General features: G+C 41.8%; 1 pseudogene; it reads right to left on the bottom strand.

The window, feature by feature from the left end:
* Nucleotides 1-2,541: 2,541 nt before the first annotated feature.
* On the bottom strand, nucleotides 2,542-6,916 carry LOC102814965 (annotated as a pseudogene).
* Between the last annotated feature and the right edge of the window lie 13,910 nt (nucleotides 6,917-20,826).

The following is a 20,826-nucleotide window of genomic DNA, read 5'->3' on the forward strand; positions in this document are numbered from 1 at the left end:
AGGGAGTCAGTTCCGAGTAATAGCAATCAATCCTGTATAGGGTTTCTGAGGCTTTAAATCTTTAGGAGAGCAGAAAGCCTCATCTTGCTCCTATGAAATGACTGCTAGTTTTGAACTGCTGACATGGAGGCTAGCAACCCGACTTGTAACCACACTGCTACCAGAGTTCCTTGGTCAAACAAAAACATCAGTATGAAATCCCTATGAGTTTTCAGTTTCCCAAGGCTGTCACCTTTACCCTTCGTCCTTGTCCACTGCGAACATGTGATACCTTGCTGACCCAGAGTGTGTTGAACATTTTAGGTCTCAGTGGTTATCGATGATGTGGACCAGGGTAAGAGCCTGAAGAGTCGGTTTTCCTGGATGTTGCACAGATGAAATTCTGCAGAGCAGTGAGGAGGGAAACCTAGAGAGACTTGGCCTCAGTGGGAGAGAATGAGATCTTTTATTGTGATGGTAATTCCTGTAATCATGAGAAGTATTTTATACACCAGGATTACTCCAGTATTACCATGGAGGAAAGGGATTACATTGTTACATAAAACATGAACCATCTCATATCCTATGGAGCTTACATAGCCTGGCTGCCTTGTGAATATAAGTTTCATAATGTTAACGTGAGATTTCATTTATTTCTCTTGTGATTAAAAACCCTGACACTTATTAATGATTATGAATGGAACACTGGCTTTAGACATGAAGAGATTTGTATGGGATTTTTTAGAGACTTGTAACTGCATTTATTTAGCTTTGACATATTTGGAAAAAAATGAACTCATACATATTACTTCTTGGAATGTTTTGATTTTTGGTCTACATGAGTATAAATCAAAATTTGTATCATAGATATAAAACCCCAGAGTTTTATGCCCTCACATCTTTTGATGTAGAAAGATGCTGTACCAAATACAAAATTGTTCCCTTTTAGGCCAGTAAACGAACAGTACATGCTATCTGCAGAGGTTTTAGAAGTCTAAATACCTGTTTCCTCATTGTGAATTGTAATATATGTGGATAATATGCAGTGTAAATGAATGTCCAGGTACTTAAAGACCAGACCTGTGTAGGCGTGTGCGTTCAATATCAATGTTAGCAACACTTCACGAAGGGGGAGGGCAATGTGACATTTTCCAGAATTCTTCGAATAAACATAGAAGAATTGGAAGTAACATAGAATTTGTAAATAACACAGTAATAATAATCATAGGTAGCAGTCAGTTGATACAAAATTGATCACAAAGTATGATGGAAAAAAGCCCAGAATACTTGTAGTCTCAAAGTGTTCTCTTGTGAGAGACTTACTAATTAAAAGGTTGACAGTCATGAACTTGATAACAGGACATAATGGAAGGAATTGTACTGAATACAAAAATGAAAGTCTTAAACCAAATACATAATTGGTATGTTTAACAGTAAAAATGATATTATTGTTATGTGCTGTGGAGTTGGTTTCAACGCATAGCGACCCTGTACAGGGCTTCCGCAGGTGTGTATCTTTACAGGAACAGACAGCCTTATCTTTCTCCCACAGAACAGCTGGTACTTTAGAACTGCTAACCTTGAGGTTAGCAGCCAAATTCATAACCCCTAAGGTACGAGAGCTCCTTAAACACGATATATTACATCAATAAAATAAATCCTTGGAAAACAGAAAAACCGTATTTGATCAAGATTGGGTATTACCCTTATAATAGCCGAAGTCTTAAAAGGCAAAATGACACGTACACAAGCATTGAGCACTGCTGACGAGGATACGTCCCTACAGTTATGACGACGCTGTCGTGTGTCACTGAGAAATTCTGCCCCCATTCAGTGCCGTTTCATGACAGACTCACATGATCAGTGTGGATGTAAGAATCAGTTTCTGCACAGCCTCTCAACCCTAAGTGCTGGTATGTGAAATGAAATAACGGCTTTCCCACATTGCTCACACTGACAGGGCCTCTCTCTTCTGTAAGTAGCACATGTCTATTGTAGATTGAGGAGGGTCTAAATCCATTGTTCCATTTCTTACACTGATAAGCATTCTCTCCTTTGTGGAATCATAGGATGATTTGTGGCATCACGGGACATTCTCTCCCATTGCTTACACTAATTTGCACATTCCTCTCCACTGTATCTTCAAATATGAATTGAAGTTTGAGTAACAACCATATGCTTTCCCAAGCTGCCTCCATTCATAAGGGCTCTCAGCTAACTAACTGAGTTCCCCTGGGCAGTGAGAGATAGACAACTAGCAGTGATTTCTCTATATTCCTTACGCTCATAGTGATTTTCTCCACTGTGAGATCTCATATGAACAGCGAGGGATGAGGCAGCAACAAAGGCTTTTCCACATTGTTTACAATTCAGATGGCCTTTCCCCACTGTGGATTCTTCTATGCCTAGTGAAGCTTGAGGCCTTCCTGAAGACTTTCCCACCTGTGTACGCTAATAATGCCGGTCTCCACTGTGAGTTTGCATATGTGTAATGAGGTGTGAGGAATCCTTAAATGCTTTCCCACATTCCTTCCATTCATGGTGCTTCTTCCAACTGAGAGTTTACATATGTTCATGGAGGGATGAGAAACTACCAAAGGCTTTCCCACATCCTTTACATTTATATGGCCTCTCTCCACTGTGGATTCTTGTATGTGTAGTGATGCTTGTGACCAGTCTGAAAACTTTCCCACATAGTTTACATTCACAGGGCCTCTTTCCAGTGTGGATTCCTCTGTCTAGTCAGGTTTGAAGCCTGCCTGAAGACTTTTCCACACTCTGTACAGTAGTAAGGCAGGTCTCAATTGTGAGTTTCCACATGTGTAATGAAGTGTGAGGAATCCCTAGTGGCTTTCGGACATACCTCACATTTAAAGGGCCCCTATCTACTGTGGGTTTTTCTATGTTTTGTGAGGTTTGAGGCTTTAGTGAAGGATTTCCCACACTCCTTACATTTACAAGGCCTCTCTCCACTGTGGATTCTGCTATGTGCAATGAGGTCTGAGCTTACTCTAAAGGCTTTCCCACACTCATTACATTCATATGGCCTCTCTCCACTGTGGATTCTTCTATGTTTAATGAAGTGTGAGCAATCCCTAAAGGCTTTCCCACAGTCCTTACATTCATAGGGCTTCTCTCCAGTGTGGATTCTTGTATGCGAAACGAGGTGTGAAGACACCCTAAAGGCTTTCGGACATACCTTACATTCATAGGGTTTCTCTCCACTGTGGATTCTTCTATGTACTTTGAGATTTGAGGTTTTATTAAAGGATTTCCCACACTCTTTACATTTATAAGGCTTCTCATCAGTATGAATTATTATATGTGCAAGGAGGGCTGAGGTTACTCTAAAGGCTTTCCCACACTCATTACATTCATACGGCCTCTCTCCACTGTGGATTCTTCTATGTTTAGTGAAGTATGAGGAATCCCTAAAGGCTTTCCCACAGTCCTTACATTCATAGGGCTTCTCTCCACTGTGGATTCTTACATGTTTAATCAAGTATGAGGAATCCCTAAAGGCTTTCCCACAGTCCTTACATTCATAGGGCTTCTCTCCACTGTGGGTTCTTCTATGTACTTTGAGATTTGAGGTTCTATTAAAAGATTTCCCACACTCTTTACATTTATAAGGCCTCTCACAAGTATGAATAAAGCTGTGTGCAATGAGGGCTGAGCTGACTCTAAAGGCTTTCCCACACTCCTTACATTCATAGGGCCTCTCTCCACTGTGGTTTCCTCTATGTGCAGACAGGCCTGATGAATCATTAAAAGATTTCCCACATTCCTTACATTTACAGGGCCTCTCTCCACCGTGAGTGTTTACATGATGAGGGAGGGAGGAGGCTTCAGGAATTGCTTTCTTACATTCAGAAGGCTTCTGTTCCTCACGATAGGAATTATTTAACTTGAGAGATGAAGGATGAGTATCCATTCTAAAACATTCTTTACATACACATTGATGACCTTTGACAGGGGTCCTAAAGGGTGAGAAATTACAGAAAATTTCCATCCACCTACTGAATTCATACCCTTCAATACTGGTGATTGTTGAGAGTTGAGACAGGATTCTTGAGGGCTGACATACAAAGGAAGCCTTTCCATCACGAGTGCTCACAGGAGTGGTCACATGAAAGGGACACCTGCAGTCTTCTCCACAGTCTGGACACTGACAGGTAGTGATTCCAGTGTTAGCTCTACTACGATTGTTCTCTAGGGAATGATCCAGGAAGGCTTTTCCAGCCTCGCAGCATTCAAAAGGATCTACTCTGGGATCGCCTTGGTACACAGTAAGATCAGGACTACGGTTAGAGGTTTCCCCACACTGGCTACTGTCCGAATATTCACAGAAGTTCTCGATTGCTCCAGTTCTGTTAAAAACATCAGTGTAAACATAAAATCGATGGTGTACTCTGAAAATCACTCAATTGTCAACAATGAGACAAGGAACAAAAAGTTATCTTGTTGGAAACAAACACAGTGAACGTGCATGTTTTTTCCCTCTAATTGTCTCATGGTTCATCTAGCACAATGACTACCATTCAAGTCAATGTGTAAGACTTCCTGCTCATTGTGTCCAAGGGAAATATGCTTTAAACATTTCAGTGACTTATACTTATTTTACTGAACCCATAGGTTTACAGCCCAGTTTATACATATATACATGTGTATTAACACTAGATGGCAAGCTAGATTTAAACCACAAAACGGACTGAGTTGATGGCCCGTAACAAGAGCAATGCAACATCTGCTGCAAGGACAGTCAACAAAGGGCTGCTAAAAGTCGAGATGGCATCGGCAAATACAACACATATAACATCAGTTGGCTTCAAGGATTCAAACCACTTTGTAATGACTCAGCAATTTCCAACATAAATAAGCAATCAAAACTGTTGCGTAATAGAATTTGATTTGATGAAGAAAGACTCATCCGTATTGCATTCAAGGATGGTGATTCTGAAGATTCTGGATGCTGTTCAGGATTCCACCTATAGTCTTATGTAATGCAGAGGCTCCACATGAAGCCTCCTTCACTGGGTACATTGTAGCCCCATTTTAGGTATTCCAATCAGTTATAGGCAGAAGATGGACTTAACAAGCTTTCTATGGTGATATTTCTGGCTATTCTTCTGACAGTTTCTTAGCTGACTAGAATTCAACAGGCAAGAGATTTTTCTGTTGGGAAATGCATATGCAACCTTTGTTTGTCCGGCAAGTACTGAATCAAAAATGTTCACAGTATGATGGAACTGATAGATGATGAGAGTTTTCTATGAAATTTTTAGAGCCCCTCACTTAAGTGTACTTTGATGTTATAAGACACCCCATGAGATTTTTTTGAAGCACGAATTTGTTGTTTGAATGACACTCACCTGAAATGTCTCCTCTGGTTGTCAAGGTGATCCTTCCAGCCTTGTGATTCCATAACTTCACTTGACATGCATAATAACAAAGCATTACTCTTCAGATATTGTACCATTATATGGTCACTGGGTAACTTTTCTCCATCATTAAGGTTTCCAGCCACTGATCCAATCATTCAGGTTAAAGTCCATATTAAGAAAGAAATAGTAATTATTAGAGGAAACAGAGGTTCCTAAAATAAAAGACTCAGCCATACTTTGCTATTCCAGCACTTTGACAATTACTAAAATGCAATTTACTTAGACATACTTCTATCAGAAGAGGGACTGTAACATACACAGGTATCAATAAGAGAGCTAAGTAGAAAAGAATTACACATATGAGACATGTAACATTACAGAGGGAGAGAGTCTCCATGACCACAAATTCAAGAGGGCAACTAAAATCAACACAAGAAGTTCAGGTATCTGTGAAGTTGTGTCTGCAAGCCAAATATAAACTTTTTGAAGCTGACTGATTTCCTTCATTCAAGGACGGGCCTAAAATTTCATTCCCTCAGGCTTCCTGACACATGGGCCTCAGTGACTCTTATTTCCACTCTCCTTAGATTTTTCCTTAGCTTCTCTGAGAAAACAAATGAGCCGAGCTACCACAGAACTCAGGAGTCCCGGTGTGGTATTGTAGGATAAATCCCCCATCCATCCCTAGGAAACCCTACAAAGGGCCCTAAGTGTTGGAACCGACCCGATGGCAGTTCACAACAACATGGAGCTCATGGAGAAATGTACATCGTGAGGAAGACAGTGATGACCAATGAAAGTGTCCTTGTCACCCACACAGTACTTGGTTCTCCAGGGGCTCTGAAGATTGACAGGTGTGAGTTCATTTGCATCAAAATCATGATGTCAAACTTGTCAGATACCCGATAAAACTCTCAGAAAGGCACCCACAGGACAAGTCTCTCAGTGCATGAAAGTGTCCCCTGAAGTCAATGCTATGCTGATGGCACTTAGAGACCCAAGGTGTTTATTCAAAAGAGAAATGACAGCTCAGTTTAATGCATAGAGCTTTGTATTAGGGGAATCCTGGATGCAAGAGCTCCATATAGTAGGGGACCATTTGTTTTTTATTTAACAGGGCATTCTTTTTGTTCTTCCCATATAATCAAGCACAGTTGATGAGTGAAATATTTTTGTTCACTAAAGGAATAAAAAAAAAAAAAAAAGGGAGATGACACACGTACCGACTGAAGCCAGGTTTCTCACGGTTTCCTTCATCACATCTTTGTAGAGTTTTCTCTGAGCAGGATCCAGCAAATCCCACTCTTCATTGGTGAAGACCACAGCCACATCTTCAATAATCACTGTACCCTAAAACATCCCACACATTCTCGGTCAGCAAGGCAGCACTTATGCCAACATGTCTAAGAACAAAAGGTAAGGCTGCCATTCCTGGGACATGAGAATCCACAGGTACATAACACCAGGTTCTGTGCTCTCACGAGATCTGCTCAAGGGAACACCCATTGACTTTGTCCCTTCACTAAATACATGCATTTCCTCACCGACAGCATCTTGTTTCATAAACTCCCAACACCCTCAAATAGTCTCTACACACTTTGACTGGGACCAACATCATTCTATCCGTCTCTATGATCTAGAACAATTATAAAATATACCAGAAACGAGAGAGATGATCAGATCACATGCCTGTTGTGAAAAAGCCATTCTATCTCCTTTCATAGACCAACCTGACCCTCCACAGGCAGGATGCATTAGGTGGGGCAAGGGAGGCCCTAACAACTAAGATACAGTGCAAAAAGGCAGTCCTTCAGCACAGAGCTCACCCCACAAGGATTCACGTCCTGATTCCCCATTCAAGAGGACTGACACCCCAGTTCATAACAGACTCATAACAACCTTATATTATCATGTGCCACCGAGTCAGCCCGACTCATAGCTTTCCTACATCGCGTTTCCAGAGAGCGACTGGTGAACCGTCAACCCTAAGGACAGCCATGCAGTGCTGATCCCAGGACGCCCATGGACTCACCATCCTCACGCTCCACCTTCGGGAAGTCTAAGAGCAGGTCCCCGACAGGACACGGAGCTCCGCGGATTGAGGCCAAAGGACGGGAGTGGACGCAGAGCTCGGGGGCACGTTGGGAACAGATGCACAGCTGCTATCCGGGCTTCAAATTCTGGTAGATTGCGGACCCGACTCCTCCACTGGGCTCCTCTTCCTGCTCCACGTGTGAGACAGGAAATAGAAGGGAGATGGGCGGAGTCAGTGAGCGTGTCTCCAGGGGGAACGCCTAAAGTAGAAACAGGAAACTAACCAAACCTCAACCAAGAATATATGGGAGGACGATATTGTGATTCGACACTCACTGACCAGGGAGCCTCTGACTTTAAGGAGATGAGATGCACACTTTGCCCCGCGGGGAAGCACACCTCGTGACCCGAGGATGAACCGACATCCGCATTCCGCCCGAACCTCTGCGGGGTCTACCTGAGGAGAGAAAAATTTGAGTCTCCAGGAGGTCAGAGAAGAAACCAGTGCTTCTGGGAGAGAAGGAGAAGCGCCCTCAGACCCTAATATGACTCTGTGGGGCACCTGCGGGTGGTGGGTTGGAGGCTGCAGACAGGACAGAGTCGACACCTACCTGTCACTGGAGTTGGAGCAAGTCCAAAGGAGAACTCGTACTTCCGCTTCCGGTTTTTGTGACGTTTGGTGTATCAGAGAAACAGCCCCGTAGTGAGACAAAGTTACTTAGCTGACAGTTATCTAGGTGTTCACTGGATTTTCTGGCAATTGGCATCTGGTCAAGATTGTCTTTGTTCTTGCCACAGAGAAAAGCATAGGGTTTCTTCAATGAGTCTATGAAGGGAGACACAGATTTCAGTCATCCAAGACACGCTTCAAAGTTCACATTTGACCCTTTGAAAGAGTTTTACTGTTCTTGGCAAACAGTTTCTTCGCTCTTCATCGATATTTCCCCATCTTGAATGTTTACGTCTCTTGTTTGGCTTCTGTTTCAGGGACTATCATCTTTTTGCATATAATCTGTCTTTCCCCAAGAGCATGATTCACACTGATAGGGACAGCCTAGGGGCAAGGAGACAGGGAGCAGGACCAGAGACCATGATAGAGAAATTACTACCATCTGTGAGTACAACAAGCAACCGAAAATGACAGGTGAGTCAGATAATCTGTCAAAATAACCCCAGGAACAGACAACCACAAAGAAAATAGATTTGGTATCGCCCATTCCCGAGAAGCCTACACCCCTTTACTAACAATGAAATAAGGATTCCTTCAGTTTAATAAGACTTTATCAGTGAGGGGCAGGCTTAGACTTGCCCCAGGGGGAGGACATATGGGAGCACGAATAGAAAACTGTACTTAATCCATGCTCCACAATCCCACAGGGTCTTTTCCACTCACAGAGGCACACCCACTTCTGTCATTGATGTATGATTTTGCTTTGCAATAAGTGGTCTCTGAGTGAATGCTTGTTATACGCATGAAATTGAGAAGTAGCCACCCAGTTGAGGCTGATTCGTCATACTCCTGAGGGTGGGCGATGAGGGATCTAGTCTGATCTCTACAAATGGCGAACACGCCAGAGGGAGTTTTCCAGGGTGAGAGGTAGGAAGATGCCATCTGTTCTGAAGACCAATCGGTAAAAGCAGACGTACCTTTGAAAACTGCAGTTACAGTTTTAATTTTTCACATATGCACTTAATCATTATGTACAGTGATCTTCAAAGTACAACATGACCAATATCAATCTTGATATACAGCCATAGAATGTCCTCTGCCATAGAACATTACCATTGACTGAAGAAATAATCCAGGTAGACAAAGTTGGGATATCTGAACGGAGAGATTTAGCACGGACACCTGGAGAACATATATGTGGGATTACATACATGATTGATTAAGGTGCATCTTTGCAAAGACTTGCTCTTCAGTGTATTACAATCAAGTCACAGGACAATGGCTATATAGGGCTCTTGGTAATCTGTTATAAAAAATGCTTTCTCTGGTGTGCCTCATTCAGGGGTTTACCAATAATGCTGTGCATCAACACTCTTCAGGTATACGCTATAATATCTTGTATGTTTGACAAGAAAGATGCTCTGAGAAAACATTGTGTCATGTGGCCTCTTCCAGGCCTCATATGAAAAGGATGTCTCCTTTAGAGTATGTGGTGCTTTGCATTTAACCAAGTTTAGACTATAGCTCTTTAGCGAGCATCTGTTGATTTTTTAACCCTTTTCCTGAGAGTGTTCCAATACTCACCGCCCTTGAGCATCCCAGAAAACAGTGAATATCAATTTTCCATCTGATGGTTGACTCTTGAACATTTTCTTGGTTGTCAGTTGAGGATGTTTCCATTCCATACTCCACCGTTTACTCTCAGGTTCATAGTCATGAATCCATGTACCATCACCAGGAATGATTTTTTTTTTTCACAATTATGGGATTTATTAAGGGAAGTTAATAGGGTACAAATTCAGAATCAGAATGTAGTCCTTCAGGTCAAGAGTAAGATACTGGTCCGAATGTAGTGGGGTATACAACTAATTGATCACAGCCAGTTACAGGAATGATTTTTTTAAAAGCAAGTTTTACCTTTCATCGAGTATAAATCCAAATTGTGTTTGCAGATGTCCAAACGCTTCTGTCTATGCTCTTCCACGTGTCGTTTAGTTACCCATCTTGCCCTAACTTTTATAAACACAAGTGTGTCATGGATTATTTTATAGGTATAGCCATGGGTGAGTTGCAAATAATTTGCCAAATGCTCCACTGTCACACATGTATTCAACAGAAACATTTCACAAGCACGCTCAATGTCGTCATCATGGGTCATGGAAAGAGAAAGATAAGTGTGAGAGGCCAGCAGGTATGCTTCCCGAATGTGCCCTATGGTTGTTTAAATCATTGTAGTTTTTGTGTACACCCCCACCCCAAAATAACAACAACAAGGAAAAAGAAAAAACACAAGCAAATACTATTGAACGATGATGATGCACAGAATAGATTGTAATCATCTCAATGAAATAATGGTGTCAAACTGGTGTTCTCCCATGTAAGCTATCAGTCAATTCACAATAACTTAAAGAAAAAAAGAAAGTGGAAGAATTGGACAGGGCTACTGAACTAAAAATAATTGTTATATGTTTAACCATTTCAAGGGGTGGCATATGACAAATAAAGGATGGTATTGAAGGAAAGAGTCCAAGCTTCAATGAATGAATTGGCAAAAACATGGTTCCTGGAATTGATAGAATATAAACTGAAATGTTTCAATAAATGTGCAGTGCTGAAGGCACTCACTCACTTATGCCAAGAAACATGGAAGACAGTTCCCTGGCCAACTGATTGGAAGAGATCCATATTACTCTTATTGGAAAAGCTATCATTCCAAAGACATGTGATCAACCAGAATATAGAGGTCATCACACGATATTATTAATATCACCTGCATGAAAAAATTTTGCTGAAGAAATTTAAAAAATGATTGCAAAAAGTGTATTGTCAAGGAGCTTCCAGAATTTTATGCCAGATTCCGACGAAGATGTGGCATTAGAGATATCATTGCTAACATTAGGTGGATTTTGGCTGAAAGAAGAAAATAAAAAAAAAATGTTTACTTGTGCTTTATTGACTGATTGGATGCTAAGAAACTATAGATTACATTGCAAAACATGGGTACTCCAGAACACTTAATTGTGTTTAAGTAAAACCTGTATATAGACCAAGATGCAGTCATTCAAGAAGCAGTGGTTTCCAAAGTGCCCTGAGCTTAGCATCCACTCCCTCTTCCTGAATCCATGGAGTTCCAGGTCCTGTCGGGACCTGCTCTTAGACTTCCCGAATGTGGAGCATGGAAATGGTGAGTCCATTGACCTCCTGGGATCAGCACAGGACTGCTCTCCTTAGGGTCAGCAATTCAAGCCCACCAGCCATTCCTACGAAACCCTATGGATGATTGCTGTGAGTGGGACCGACTCAGCACATGATAATATAAGGTTATTATGAGTCTGAATTCACTGGACTGGGGTGGGTTTGGGATTGTAGAGAACTGCAGAATCCAGGTTCTTCAGTGGGGGAATCTGGATGTGAATCCTTGTGGGATCAGCTCTGTGCTGAAGGACTGCCATTCTATTCTGCACTGTCTCCTAGTTGCTAGGGCCTCCCCTGCTTTCACTCAGTGCTTCCTTCATTTGGAATGTCCAGTTGGTCTATGGAAGGAGATGTAATGGCTTATTCACAACAAGGTTATGATCCAAACAATAGCATCTCTCACATTCTTGCTGTATTATCTCATTGTTTAGACCATAGAGAGAAAGAGATGGATAGAATGCTGTTGCCCACTGTCAAATTTTGGAGAGACTATTTGAGGGTGTTGGGAGTTTATGAGACAAGATGCTGCCAGTGAAGAAATGCATGTAGTCAGTGAAGGGGCAAAGTCAATGTGTGTTCCCTAGAGCAGATCTTGGGAGAGCACAGAATCTTGTGTTAAACACCTGTGGATTCTCAGTGTCCCTGGACTGTCAACCTCACCTTTTGTTCTTAGACATAGTGGCATGTGTGCTGCCTTGCTGACCGAGAATGTGTGGGATGTTTTAGGGCACAGTGATCATTGAAGATATTGCTGTGGTCTTCATCCATGAAGAGTGGGCCCTTCTGGATCCTGTTCATAGAAAACTACAGAGAAGTAATGATGGAAACCTTCAGAAACCTGCCTTCCATCAGTATGAACGGCATCTTCCTTTTTCTATTCCTATTTAAAATTCCTTTAGTGAACAAAAGTATTTTACTCATGAACTATGCTTCATTATATAGGAAGAGCAACGAGAATACCCTGGTCCCCTACTATATGATATGGAGCTCACATATTCCGAATTGCCCTAATGTCTGTGCACTAAACGGAGCTTTCATTTCTCTTCTCAATAAAAGCTTAGGGCCTCTTAAGTGCTGTCAGCATAGATTAGACTGCAGGGCACACTTTCATGCACTTAGACCTGTCATGTGGGTTCCTGTCTGAGAGTTTTATTGGGTTTATGATAAGTTTGTCATCATGATTTTGTTTCAAATAAACTCAAACCTATCACCTTAATAGCCCCTGGAAAACAGGGTACTGTTCCAGTGACAAAGACACTTCCATTGGTCACCACGGTCTTCCCTCTTGATGTACATTTCTCCATGGGCTCAATGTTGTTGTGAACTGCCATCGGGTTGGTTCCAACCCTTCATCAAGTACAAAGTCATACACACCCACACAAACACTCTCTCATATTGTAAGAGGACACAGAGACCTACCTACAACCTTTTCAGGGAAGCATGTGCTTCTACTTGCTGACCAAGAAAGAGTTACAACTCCCATTTTGTAATGAATGCACACAGTATGACAGACATCATCACGAAGACCAAGGGAGAACTCTTGTCAAATTGCAAATGTTTGGTCATATAGAATTATTACTAACCACACAAAAATTAACTTTGTTAAGGTTACGTGCAGATGATGTACCCGTTTGGTTGCCCATGAAGCCTGGAAACAGACTTACACACCAGGCCTCTAGAAACAACACTAAATTCACCAAACACTGGAAGCCACACAACCATGACTACCATGATTCCAATCCTGCTTATTGGAATCCCTGGTTTTAAGAACAATCTCTGAAAGAGCATCAATCCACTGGCTTCCTCAGGCCCCAAGGATATAAAAGGACGCTACCTTACACTTTGGGTGTGAAAACGGAGCAACTTTAAAGTAAGACTATTCTTGTCATGGATGGTGGTAAACTGAGCTGTGGATGGCATCTCATCACCACTGGGTCACATGTGTCTGCAGTGGGCCAGGCTACATATTTTAAAGGGACCAGAAACCACAATCTTCATTCCGTTGCTGTTGTTGACATTGTACGGTAGAGGGAGCTCCAGCCTCATCTCTCACCCTTCAGGAGAGCACTGTTGTCTTCTACTGAGAAGGTTCACCTGAGCTGGTAGTACTTCCGTATCGCAAGGGTATATTATACTAAAGAAGCTTGCAAGTGAGTCAGGGATGGCTTAAGGCGATGCTGTGCTCCCTCCCATCTCCCCAAACAAGGGCTGGGCTGGGGCTGAACAAGGTTTGGGGTGGGTAAAAGGCATTATGTTTATTCATGGGGGAAGGCAAGGATTTCACTTGCTATAACCCACCACACTAACTCAACCCCCATTCACAGGAAAAGTTATCAAACTGGACAAACATTCTCATCACAATAAAGAATGTCTCCTGCAAACTTACAGCTCACATCATGACTACTGGCTGGAGACCAGATGCCTTCTTTCTAAGATCAGGAACAAGGCAAGGATATTCCCAGTCACCACAACTATTTTTAAAAACTGGAATAGAAGTCCTGTTGTAAGGTTGTTTACAAGTGCCAGGGAGTCTAATTCAACTCATAGCCATCCTGTATAGGGTTTCTGAGGCTGTAAACCTATGCGGAAAGCCTCATCTTTGTCCCAAGGAGCGGCTAGTGGCCTTATGGTTAACAGTTGGTTATTTAACCTCTAAAGCAGGGTGGGGAACATCTGTTCCATGGGCCACAAAAGTTCGGAGAAATCATTTGGTCTGGTCCTGGCAAGGCAACCAAAATTCCAACCATCATATTGTTAAGCCCCATCGAATTGGTTCCGACCCATAGGGAACCAGTATAGGGTTTCCAAGGAGCAATTGGTGAGTTTAAACAGCCAACCTTGTGGGTCAAATGACCTTGCGGTCTAGTTCTTTATCCCACAGTGCCACACCAGTACTCCAGACATAATACTGTTTGTTAAGTGCCATGGAGTCATTTCTGAGTCATAGTGACTGAAAGGACCCCCGGTGCCGCTCATCAACCACACCTCACACCAGATGGCCCATCTAGAGACCTTTATTCAGGGTGAGAAAGGCAACCTCTACCGGAGAGTAAAGGAAGGAGGCGGACGGGAGGAGAGGAAGACGAAGAGAGCATCAACAGGAAGGGAGGGGATTTATATAGATTCAACAGGAAGGGAGTGGTCATTGCTGGGGTGATTTAGCTCTGACCTATCAAAAGCCACGTTGTCCTTTAAACTACGCGCCTTGTAGCTTAGGGCGGGGAAACAGACAAAATGGAGTTGGAGGGAGGGGAGAGGGAAGAACCGGAAGGTATTGTAACAGTGACCCTATATAGGATCTCTAAGGAGCAGTTGGTGAGTATGAACCGTGAATATTGTGGGACAAGTGACCTTGAGGTCCAGTGCTTTATCCAAAGGAGCCACACCATGGCTACAGTTATCATATTATGGTTGATGTAATTAAACGTTTCACCAAATGTAGCAGACCAGTTTCTAAGTTGATAATTTTGTATGGCCCATGAAGGATATTATACATGTTAGCAGAGAAAAGGTTCCCCACCCCTGCTCTAGAACCACTGTGCTCCATAAGTCTCAGGTAATGCAATAAAAGGAGGAAAGTACACATGCGGTTACAGGACAGTACAGCCTGTCTTTGCAGATGAAATTATTTTCTAAATAAGAAATCTGAAAGAATTGAGAAATATACTCATGAAACTCAATAACTGATCACAACAAACTTGCAGGATGAAGGGTTCATATAACAAGTCACCTTTACATTCATCCTAGCGTACATTGTTTGGTTGCAATAATTATAATCCCCTCCATGCATCATCATCCAACAGCATTTGCTTCCAATTCCTCTGTATTGGTTTTTGTTGTTGTTTTGGATGTACACTGAAGTATTCAGGAATATGTAACTATTCAAACAACCAAAGGGTGTACCCTGCACACCAGCCCTTCAGCCGTCAGCACACAGCCTCTTTCCCTCCCTGAGTTCAGAGTCTCCAGCCACTCCATTTCTCCACATCATCGGAGTTGCCTTCATGTCTGGCATCGCTACTTCTCTAGGTAGGGTCCCATACTCTGCTCTTCTCACTTGATGGTCTCAGGGTCCTCCACTCCTGGACTACAAGACCAACTACTCCTCTCCTTTTGTTACAAAACATCTACCTTTATTACATTTACAACATTCACAATCAGTCCTGATAGCAATTATTCACTATTGAACTAAAACAGTCTTATCCCCATCTTAAGCAATCAACTGCTTAAATCTTACCTATTTTTTTCCACCAAATATCTTTTTTTAAATTTATTTATTTTTAAGGTTTCATTGTGAATTGATTGATAGTTTACATGGAGATCAGTTTTACACTCATCCTATTGTTTTTTGTTTCATTGCAATGATTACAATCCCCTCTATGATCATCATTTAACAGTATTTGCTTCTTTTTTTTGTGGAGGGGGGATGTACACAAAAACTCTCAGGAATCTATAATCATTTAGACAACCAAAGGGCACATTCTGCAAGTCGGCCTCCTGGCCACCAGCACAGAACCTCTCTTTCCATGAGTCTAGAGTCCTCATATGCTCCCTCTCTCCATGTCCTCAACTCTGCCTCCATCTCTGCTGTCGCTGCTTCTCTGAATAGGGTCACACATTTGGCTCCTGCTCTTCTCTGTTCCTGGAGTGTAAGATCAACTACTCCCCCTTTTTGTTACAAAACTTCAACCTTTACATTTGTGACAGTCGCAATTAGTCATGATAACAATCATTCACTATCGAATCATAAGAATCTTATCCCCATTTCCTTTCACCAGATTTTTGATTTTTTTCAATCAAAGTTCAATCAAAGAATTTGATTAACTTGACCTGTACTCATGGAGGTAGTAGCTCAAAATGTCAACAGAGAAGGAAGGAGTCTTCACATCAAGTATCAATGCCATCCCCACTGTATACCGGGTAGATAGTGACAGGCAACGTAGACATTGGCTACCTAAAATGAGGAGTGATAAAGGCACAAAGTGACGGGCTTACAAGTTTTCAAGCGGGAGTTTAGTTTAAGAATGTGCGGGGGGAAGTAGAGTCCCCACTGCATAGTTTTCATCTTACCTAGATGGGTCTGGTAAAAAGAGATGGGGGATAAAAATCTTATGATTCAATAGTGAGTAACTGTTACCATGACTAATTGCAATTGTCACAACTGTAAAGATAGAAGTCTTGTAACTAAAAGTGGGGAGTAGTTAATCTTACATTCCAGGAACAGTGGACCCTAGAACCATCAAGGGAGAAGAGCATGAGTGGAATTCGGACCCTATCCAGAGAAGCAGAGATGGAGGCAGAGATGGGAACATGGAGTGAGGCAGCAGCTGAGGGCTCTAGATTTATGGAAAGAGAGGGACTGAGAGCTGGTGGCCAGAAGGTAGACTTGCAGAATGTGCTCTTTGGTGGTTTGAATTATTATATATGCCTGAAAGTTGAAAAAAAAAAAAAAAAAAAAGCTAAAAGAAAAAAAAACTGTTAACTGATGATACATAGATGGGATTATAATCTTTGTAATGAAACAAAGTATATAATTTGTTGAATGTAAAACTGATGATCTGTTCTGTAAACTTTCACTCCAATTAAAAAATATATATATAAAACACACACTAAATAAAGTACACTTGTGACAATCACATTTAGTCATGATAACAGTTACTTACTATTGAATCATAATATTTTTATCCCCATCTCTTTTTACCAGACCCAATCTGAATTTAGAGATTATCTGAAGAACAGATTTGATACATTAAACACTAAAGACCGAAAACCAGAAGAGTTGTGGGATGACTTCAAGAACATCATACATGAAGAGAACAAAAAATCATTAAGAAGACAAGAAAGAAGGAAAAGGTCAAAACGGATGTCAGAAGAGACTCTGAAACTTGCTCTCCAGCATAGAGATGCTAAAGCAAATGAAAAAAAATGAGGAGGACCAAGAGCTGAACAGAAAATTTCAAAGATCAGCTCGAGAAGATAAAGCCAAATATTATAATAAAATGTGCAAAGATCTGGAATCAGAAAACCAAAAAGGAATAATACACTCAGCATTTCTCAAACTGGGGGAACTGAAGAAAAAATTCAAGCCTCGACTTTCGTTATTGAAAGAGTCTCTGGGCAAATTATTGAATGATGCAGAAAGCATCAAGAGAAGATGGAAGGAATACACAGAGTCACTGTACCAAAAGGAAATGGTTAATGTTCAACCGTTTCAAGAGGTAGCATATGATCAAGAGCCAATGATACTCAGGGAGGAAGTCCAAGGTGCATTGAAGGAATTGGCAAAGAACAAGGCACCAGGAATTGATGGAATAAAAATTGAAATCTTTCAAGAAAGTGAAGTGGCACAAGAGGCACTCACTCATCTCTGCCAAGAAATTTGGAAGACAACTATCTGGCCTATTGATTGGAAGAGATCCATATTTGTGCCCATTCCAAAGAGAGGTGCCCCAATGGAATGCGGAAATCATTGGTCAGAGGTGGGGCAGTTGTGGTTTTATGCCTTTTAGGGCATAAAATGACTGTCTCTAGAGCACAGTCATTACTAAATGGGAATCTACCTTAGAGTTGGTCAGGAAACACAAGGCATGTTGCTCTGGATTCTGCAGCTGTAGTGATCTTTGTCATTCATGACATGAGAGGGCATTTGCACGCAAACACATAAGTTTGCTGAGGGCAAGTGTGTGTCAGTCATAATCCACATGCATTTGTGTCAGGTACAGAACTTTGATAATTCTCGGGAGTCTAGAGTCTCATACTGCCTGTCTCATTTGATGGGCTTTTATCATTAGTTTCATAGCCAGTCTCTATAAAAGCAACAGAGTACTGGTGCGGTTCTGCAGGTAAGCACTGGAGAGCAACGTCGGTTTCAACCACAAAGTTGGTGGTTCAAACTCACCATCCGCTCTTTGGAAATCCTACATTGCGTCACTATGGGTTGGAATGAGACCATGGCACTTAACAAAAAATAATGTAAAAGTAATGACCGGAAATGACAAAACAGAAAGGATAACAGATTTGGGTTTTTTAAAACCAGGTGTCGACATGTACAAATTCATAATTCTCCAGAAGAATGTTCCTTATTGTCGGTAGGTGGGCCTTTACCTCCTGATCTATTAGCGTTGAAGAAAACATGAACACCTGGAGTCTTGGGTCGTCAGTTTTGGGGGGGAGGCAAGGTAACCCCATGGCTGTGAGGGGCACAAGGAAACTGCCATTGTGCAGTGCCTCAAAGCTTTCACCACCTCAACACACCTTCGCTCTACTTTGTCTTGTTTCAAGATGGTCTCAATTAGAGCATTTCTTTAAAGTGTCACTGCTTTCTAGCTGTTCTAAGCTACAAACAGAAAGTAATATGCATGCAGTTGGCTGAAGTCAAACTGTGAAGAGATCCTTGCCTTTTGTTTTTAATGTTTTATTGTGAATTATGTGATGGCTTACAAGGGCAAACATTAGCTTTACATTTATCCTATCATATATCGTTTCATTGCCATGGTTAAAATCCCCTCCATACATCATCAACCAACCAAAGTGTATATACTGCAAACCTGCCCCCTGGTCTTCAGCACCAGCACACAGCCCCTCTTCCTCTCTGGGTCTAGAGTCCCCAGCTATCCCCACTCTCCACTTTATAAACAAATAATAATTAAAATAATTTTTTTAATTAAGAAAAAAATAGTTTTTGGTAAAAATAATTTACATGGTAAGATTAATAAATTGACTTTTTCTGTAACCTTTTTATCCTGCAAGTTTGTTGTGATCGGTTATTGAATTTCATGAGATGGCTCTGCCTCCATCTCTGGTGTCTCTGCTTCTCTGGGTAGCATCCCGCACTCTGCCAACCTTGTGGGTTAAATGACCTTGTGGTCTAGTGATTCATCCCACAATGCCACACCAGGACTCCAGCCATCATATTGTTCTTTCTTATTAATTGCGGTCCAGTAGGTTCCAACTCATAGTGACTCTGTATAGGTCTCTGAAGAGCTGCTGGTGACTTTGAACCGCCAAGTTTGTGTGACAAATGACCTTGCGGACCAGTGCTTTAACTTACAGCACCATACCATGGCCACAATCATCATATTACAGGTGAAATAAAAGGTTAAGTACAAAACTGTCAAAGACATTATAACCTGTCTTTGCAGATAAATTGAGTTTCTAAGTAGGATATCCCAAAGATTCAAGGATAATATTCATGAAACGCAATAACCGATCACAACAAACTTGCAGGATGAAAAGGTTACAGAAAAAGTCAATTTATTAATCTTACCATGTAAATTATTTTTACCAAAAATTATTTTTTTCCTAATTTTAAAAATTATTTTAATTATTATTTGTTTATTGTGACTTGAGTGATAGTTTACATGGGAGAGTACCACTTTTAGACTTATCCTACTGAATTTCATTTCATTGCAATGATTACAGCCTCCCATTTATCAGCATTCAACAGTATTTGCTTCTATTCCCTCTGGTTTTTTTTTTTTTTTTTTTGATGTACACAAAAACACTCGGGAATATATAATCATTTAAGCAACACAAAGGCACATTCTGCAAGTCTGCCTCCTGGCCACCAGCACACAGCCTTTCTCTATCCATGAGTCTAGAGGCCTCAGCTGCTCTCTCTCTCCATGTCCTCATCTCTGCCTCCATTTCTGGCGTCGCTGCACAACAGAGGACGAGGCTGAAGTGACCATCCTGGCCCTAGTTACAAACGAGGGCTCCCTTTCCAGATGCCCTGCCTGTCAGTCCACAGGTAGTCCCCGTTTCCTGAAGCTAAAACCACTGTTCTTGAATTAATCGTTGAAACCCCTTCTCCAAGGATTACAACAAGAATGAAATCAAAGTCTAAGTGCCACAGGAATGAAATCAAACATCTCTCAGCAGAATCCCTGAAATACACCAGCTGAAGACACTACCGGTGCCTGTTGAAAACAAAAATTTCCCCAAGAGCCAACTCTACCTAGGATCAATGATGTCACAAAGCTCTTGGGATTCTTAAGAGCCAACCTCAAGCTGGAGATCCCCATAAAACCTTCATCCCCCTTTTCCTCAGCCAGACAAGAACACCTGGGATAATTCTTCTCCCAAGTCTGAGTATCAAAACTCCATAAACTCTCTGCTCATTGATGGGTCAGCCGCAGGAGAGTAACAAACTTTTTGCACCAAGTGGCAGTTGCTTATTCCCGTGAGAAGTCTCAAGCCTTCCGGTAGACCGTAGCGACACCTCAAATCTGAGTGTGCTTAAAAGAGTTGGAGCAGCGCCCTCAGGCAACCTGCCTGAGCGAACACCAGCCAAACCGTAGACAGCGTCACACGAAGAGGAAGCGCGACTACATAACTCTGCCGACCTAGGACGCACGCACGAGCTTCCGGCTTCTAGAACGTTAGGTGCAGTACAGAAATTGTTCCCTGAGGAAACACGGAGCACGCTAACTTATGACCTGCAGATTCAGTGTTTCTTCCTTGAATTTGGAATCTGTTGCGGACCGTGTAAGACTGGTCAGAGGTTCGAGGCCCTATAGGCCCGAGTGTAACAGATGAGGCCACTGGCAGTTAATAGCAAATTGT

This window comes from Chrysochloris asiatica, unplaced genomic scaffold (genome assembly GCF_000296735.1).
Source record: "Chrysochloris asiatica unplaced genomic scaffold, ChrAsi1.0 scaffold00566, whole genome shotgun sequence".
Classification (NCBI taxonomy): domain Eukaryota; kingdom Metazoa; phylum Chordata; class Mammalia; order Afrosoricida; family Chrysochloridae; genus Chrysochloris; species Chrysochloris asiatica.